Here is a 7630-nt window from a genome sequence, read left to right as displayed (position 1 = left end):
TTTCATGATATTGATGTCCAAGATACGTTTTACTTTTCAACATTATCAATATGGCTCAGAACCTGGCCAAACTTACAACAGTGAACCATATATATATATATATATATATATCAAATTCGCATTCTTCCAATACCAACAAACAATTGAGACTCAGGCTCAAATCAAAACACTTCATACTTCCAGTTTGATACACATTTTAGTGTTGTATCAATAAAAACACTTCAATAAAGATAAGCACACATAAAAGTGATGCTAATGGAGTCCATCCCCTATCTCCTCCCAAAACAAAATCCGGTTTAGAGGTCCATCCTCTATCTTCCCCTAAACCGTGGAGTACATCCCCTATCTCCTCCCACACAAAACAATGTATGCAAACACATAACATACACAACACAAAATCAATACACATAATGTCTGTATTAATTCAACAGTCAAGATTGATGACTTAATCAATGATTAGTTTCAGTTATCCCTAATCCACATGCAGAGTCTACAACAAGCACGACTATCCTCCACCGATAGCCCAAAACAGTTATTTCTAGACTTGGAAATAAATATACCAACAATTCAATAGACGAGTGATTTAAATTAATCAACTACGCCATTTAATCAATAAATTACCCATTTCCATGAATTAAATATATAACTTAATTTATTAATTCAACTAGGGTTTTTCCCAAAATTATCAAAATAACCCCAACATATCAATATACCAAAACTTAGAACAAAACCTATAAAATGGAGTAGGAAATCCCTACCTCGAAGAAATAACCTCAAAAGAGAAGATGGAGATGAATGCCCAAACTCCAAAGTGCTCCAAACTACCAACAAATCAGATTAAATGGAAGCCCTCGACCCACTCTAGCTTTTTAATGAAGGATCTAGGGTAGAAACACACCCTAAGTGGATCAAATCTAAGAGAGAAGGTGAGTAGGGAGAGAGAGAAGTCGAACCTAGGGTTTAGAACCAAAAAGAATAAGAAAAAGACTGATCAAATCCCGCTGCTGCGAATATATACTGGACAGGCTCGCTCGAGCGAAGACATTGTCGCTCGAGCGACCAGACACAGAGAAACTACGCTCGAGCTAAGGAAGCCTTGCTCGAGCCAACATCTCCAAATCTCGCTCGAGCGAAAGAAAGCTCGATCGAGCGAAGAACTCAAACTCTAGGTCTGCAACAAGACACACGCTCGAGCGAAGGAACTATTGCTCGAGCGAAGAACGAATTAACTCGCTCGAGCGAAGAAAAGCTCGCTCGAGCCAAGAATGCAAAGCTACAGGTCCATACTGGACGCCACCCCTAGCTCGAGCGACCAACTCCTCGCTCGAGCGAAGAACCAAAAACCTGAACAGCAACCTTTGGTTTCTAAACCTAACCAACCTGGAACAAACTTGCCCAACACATCCTATAATTTCAAATAAAAAAAAAAATAAGAGACAACAACAACAACAATTATACAATAACCAAATGGGAAAAGACCGGGGTCGCTATAACCTCCCCCCCTTAAAAGAATTTCGTCCCCGAAATTAAGCAAAAGTTTATAAAAAAAAAACAAGTTTTTTTTTTTTTTTTTCAATTCCCAAAGATATTATATAACAATAATAAACAGCTTGACCCAATACTGGTCACTTCATCTCTTTATCAAGAGGCATCTCACAATATACAAAATAACATGTATTTCAGCCTGTATCATTATTATGCTTTATTTCTTTCAATGTTGACAATTCTCATATCAGATTCAATCACTTGATATATATAACCCATTCAACAATGTAATCCACATATGCAATAACACACTAAACTTCTATAATGAAGCAAGTTTCAAGATGCACCCCTTTTACCAAAACATACTCAATGTTTTACAACTTAAGACATATATAAGGCTCTTAAGTTCAACAATATTACAAAATCTAAATACAAGATTATAAATCATTAAACATGTCCGGGTATTTTTCGCGGACTTCCAACTCACGTTCCCAAGTGGCTTCCTCCACTCCGTGATGTTTCCACAAAACTTTGACCAAAGGGATGGTTTTGCCTCGCAAAACTTGGTCCCGCCTATCCAAGACTCGAACCGGTCTCTCCTCATACGAGACATCCTCGTCAATCACTAAATCAGTCCAATCCAACACATGTGATGGATCCGGCTCATACTTCCGAAGCATACTCACATGAAATACGTCATGTACTCCGGACAACTGCGGCGGCAAAGCTAAACGATACGCAGCCTCGCCAATCCTCTCAAGGATTTCAAACGGACCAATGAACCGAGGGGACAACTTCCCGCTCTTCCCAAACCTCATCAAACCCCGTCTAGGTGATATCTTCAGAAAGACATGATCACCCATCTCAAACACCAAAGGTCTCCTCCTACGGTCGGCATAAGATTTCTGACGACTCTGTGCTGTAACAAGCCTCTTACGGATAAGTTCAACTTTCTCCGTCGTTTCCCTCACCAACTCCGGACCCAACAGAGGTGCATCACCCACCTCGGCCCAACAAACAGGAGATCTACACGGTCGGCCATACAAGGCCTCAAATGGTGCCATACCGATACTAGACTGGAAACTGTTGTTGTAGGCAAACTCCACCAACGGCAAGTGCCTCTCCCATGACCCACTAAAGTCTAGAACACAACCCCGAAGCATATCCTCAAGGACCTGAATAGTACGCTCGGACTGCTCGTCAGTCTGAGGATGATAAGCCGTGCTAAAGGTCAACTTAGTGCCTAAGGCACTCTGCAAACTCTGCCACAACCTGGCAGTAAAACGAGGATCTCTATCTGAGACAATCGTCACTGGGACCCCGTGCAACCTCACTATGTCCCGAATGTACAAGTCGGCAAGATAATCTACCGAATCCCTCACGCGCATAGGAATGAAGTGCGCCGACTTAGTCAACCGGTCTACAACCACCCAAATAGCATCACTACCCCGCTGAGTCCTCGGAAGACCCACAACGAAGTCCATAGTAACGTGCTCCCACTTCCATTCGGCAATAGGCAAGGGTTGCAACAAACCTGCTGGCCTCTGATGTTCGGCCTTCACTTGCTGACAAGTAAGGCACTTAGATACAAAAGTTGCCACATCTCTCTTCATACCCCGCCACCAAAACTGGCGACCCAAATCCCGATACATCTTAGTACCTCCCGGATGCACCGCAAGGCGTGAATGATGAAACTCTCGGAGTACCTCCTCTCAGCAAGACTCCGGCACAAACAGACGGTTTCGGTATCTCACACTCAGGTCGGGACACACCGCCAAACCCTTCTCAACCTTCCCACCAGAAATCTTCTCACGAAGCGATTCCACCTCCAGATCACCCCTCTGAGCCTCTAACACTCGTGTCATAAGTGTAGGCTGTGCAACAACAGAAAACAAGGCCGCAGCCTCAACGGATTCGCCCAAAAATAAATCAAACTCCCCAAGTGCACCCAACATCTCCCACTCTCGGATGGCTAAACTAGCTATGTCACCAACAGGTTTCCTGCTAAGGGCATCGGCCACCACATTGGCCTTTCCCGGATGATAATGCAACTCGAAGTCATAATCCTCTATAAACTCCATCCACCTCCTCTGCCTCAAATTCAAGTCTTTCTGTGTAAACAAATATTTCAGACTCTTATGATCCGAGAATACCTCGAATCTCTCACCATAAAGATAATGCCTCCAAATCTTCAAGGCAAAAATCACAGCTGCTAACTCTAGATCATGCGTAGGGTAATTCTGCTCGTGAATTTTCAACTGACGTGAGCCATAGGCAACTACTTTCCCTTCTTGCATCAACACACAACCCAGACCCTCTCGTGAGGCGTCACAATAGACTGCATAACCCAACCCTCTCTCCGGAATAATCAATACTGGAGCGGTGGTCAGTCTAACTTTCAGCTCCTGAAACGACTTTTCACAAGTCTCACTCCATACAAATTTGACTCCCTTCCGAGTCAATCTAGTCAAAGGCGACGCTAATCTGGAGAAATCTTTCACAAACCGACGGTAATACCCAGCTAATCCCAGAAAACTGCGAATCTCAAATATACTCTTAGGCTGTGCCCAATCCTGCATTGCCTCTACCTTGGATGTATCGACAGACACTCCTTCCCCGGATACCACGTGACCTAAGAATTTGACTTCCCTCAGCCAGAACTCACACTTCCCAAACTTGGCATACAGCCTATGGGCTCTAAGTAACTCAAGCACTACCCTCAAGTGTGCCTCATGCTCCTCCTCAGAAGGCGAATAGATAAGGATGTCGTCCACAAAAACAACTACAAACCGATCCAAGAATTCCCGGAAGATCCGGTTCATCAAGTCCATAAAGACTGCCGGTGCATTGGTGAGCCCGAATGGCATCACCAGAAACTCATAATGGCCATACCGCGTACGGAATGCCGTCTTCGGAATATCCTCTTCCCTGACCCTCAACTGGTGGTAACCCGATCTCAAGTCTATCTTAGAGAAACAACGGGAACCCTTCAACTGGTCAAACAGGTCATCTATACGGGGCATAGGGTACTTATTCTTAACCGTGGCCCGATTCAACTTCCGGTAATCTATACAAAGTCTCAAAGCACCACCTTTCTTTTTAACAAAGAGGGCCGGTGCCCCCCACGGCGAAACACTAGGACGTATAAAGCCCTTATCTAGCAACTCCTGGAGCTGAATCTTCAACTCAACTAACTCGGCTGGGGCAAAACGATAAGGTGACATAGAAATCGGCACCGTGCCGGGCACTAGGTCAATAGAGAATTCAATCTCCCGGTGCGGTGGCAAACCAACAAGATCCTCAGGAAAGACGTCCGAGTACTCACAAACCACCCTTGGCAACACAATCTGTGTCTCCTCATCTTCACTAATCGAAAGGTTAGCAAGTAGACTACTAAGCTCACTCCGTCCTCGTGGAACATACCCCGGTGGTAACACATCACCAACCCGGTCCCCCAGAAAATGAAAATACTCTCCGCTCACGGTACAACAAGTGACCCTCTGGCGGTAGCAATCAATAACTGCCCGGTATGACGATAACCAGTCCATACCCAAAATAACATCAAAACCCCTCATAGGCATAACTACAAAGGAAAATGGAATTCTATGATAGTCAACCTCTATATCACAACCCCTTACACCTTGTTTCAAAATCAATTCACCCCCAAGAGGTGACACTACACAAATAGGAGATGCTAGCTGTGCTAACTCCAACTCCAAAACAGATGCAAATGCAGCAGACACAAAGGAATGAGATGCACCCGTATCAATCAAAACATTAGCAACCGAGTTGCAAAACAAAAAGGTACCTCTCACAACTGATGGTGCCGGCACAAGATCCTGCGCGGTAATAGCCTACACGCGTCCAGACGACCTCTGATCAACCTGCTCAACCCTAGGTGCATAAGATTGCTGCACTGACTGGGACGATGAAGCCCCCTGATTGGCCCTCGAGGCCTGACCTGACTGAGCTGGCTGCTGCCCCTGAATCGGCCTCAAACCAGATGCACCAGGTGTGCCACCCAACTGCGGGCAATACCTCTTCATATGCCCTGGCTGACCACACTGATAACACGAGAGTGGCTGGCCTCTACCCTGACTCTGGCTCTGAGATCGAGCCGAAGAAGATGCTGCTCTCTGAACTCCTCCCCTCTGAGGACAAATTGGAGACTTGTGGCCCAGCTGGCCACACTTAAAGCAGGTAATGTCTCCCTGACTGCCTTTCCCCGAACTAGCACTCAGTACAGGAAAAGTTGATCTAGAAAAGCTACCCTGAGACTGCTGGGGGTTAAAACCCTTCTGTCTCCTACCATCACTCTGACCATCCTGACTCCTCTTGGAGCCCTTCTGTCCTTCCTCCTCCTCCTGCATCATGATCTCCATATGAGCTGCTGCATCAACCATACGCCCATAATCTCGAATCATAGTACCCCCAACTCTCAGCTTGAGGCCACGCCTCAACTTCTTCTCAAACTCAATACAACGGCGTTCCTCAGACGCCACCAACTCAGGTGCAAACCTGGACAAACTAGTAAATGCAGCCTCAAACTCGGCCACTGAAGAACTTGCCTGCTTAAGCTGACAAAACTGGTCTCGCAGCTTCTCCCTGACTGCTGGAGATAAGAACTTCTCCTGGAAAGCATTCACAAAAGCCTCCCACGTACCTCCTATACGCCCCTTAGTAAACTTCCACCACTGACCCGCATCCCCCTTCAACTGGAAAGATGCCAAGGTCACTTTCAACCCTTCGTCTTCAATGCCAAGCATCTCAAACGTCTTCGTTGTCTGTTCGAGCCATTCATCTGCCTTAAGCGGCTCTTTAGGATCACCCACAAATTCATCCGGATTAGACCGGAAGAACTCCCTCTTCAGAAAGGAAGGTCCTGCATCTGTAGCAACATCCCGAGCTTGATTCTCAGCTCTGAGAATGCCTACTGACTCCCTGAATGCCCCTGCTATCTCTCGGGCTAGAGCGCCCATAGCCTGCTGGCCTGCTGGCTCGGCCACATTGACCTGGCCAACTCCCTCCTGGACTACCGGAATCTCCTCCGGCACAGGCACCTCCTGCCTACCAGGCCTACCACGCCTACCACGTCCTCGTCCTCGTCCTGACATCCTAACAAAGGAAACAAAGACATTAGCACATTAATAAATGTGCCGAAGCTAAACACTCGCGTCCTAATGCAATGGACAACAATAATTCATTCCACGTAAGCACATAATCACATAAGCACCTCCGAATTTCATTCCCGGATAATGATAGTCCCAATGCGTTACTATAGTTCCGGTTGGAAGCAGCAGTGATCAAGTGCCTTTCCAACAAGACTACTAGAAACTCAAGGGTCCAATCAACATCCTAGAAACTACATTCCATACCCATATAATCACATAAACATGTTATCACATAAACATATAACTTTACACTAAGTCTCTATCAAACGAGACGAACCCAATGTGATACTAATCACTTCCCACGTACCCAAAGTATTCAAACCCGGTACGCTCTGATACCAAGTTGTAACGCCCTCAAAATAAACCCATTATATATATCATTGACATGCATTACTTAATGAAAGCATTTTATTAATTCATTCATCAGAGTATTACTAAGTAAAGGCATTACATGTAACATCAAACAAATTGCCCAACAGGCTTACATCTTTCCAAGCCAACACTTGGACACAAAAATATGAGTTCTAACTCATTACAAGGAAAGCCCTAGGCTTGAATGTTTACATGTATTAATAACTAAAAACAATCAACTAAAGATAATCTTCTTGAAAATCCAGAAGCCCAAACCCTCCCAAGCTAAGTCCTTGGAGGTAACTTATCACCTGAACCTGAAAATGATGTTCCCATAAAGGGTGAGCCACAGCCCAACAGAGATATACTAAACCAAATATAAGCATTGAATAAAGCAATAGCATACAATAATTGGTTAACCAAGATAATCAGTTATATCTCTATACAGTTTCATGATATTGATGTCCAAGATACGTTTTACTTTTCAACATTATCAATATGGCTCAGAACCTGGCCAAACTTACAACAGTGAACCATATATATATATATATATATCAAATTCGCATTCTTCCAATACCAACAAACAATTGAGACTCAGGCTCAAATCAAAACACTTCATACTT

Source organism: Camellia sinensis, unplaced genomic scaffold, assembly GCF_055761805.1.
Source record: "Camellia sinensis isolate YWXY unplaced genomic scaffold, ASM5576180v1 Unanchor10, whole genome shotgun sequence".
Classification (NCBI taxonomy): domain Eukaryota; kingdom Viridiplantae; phylum Streptophyta; class Magnoliopsida; order Ericales; family Theaceae; genus Camellia; species Camellia sinensis.
This window is presented reverse-complemented; position numbering follows the sequence as displayed.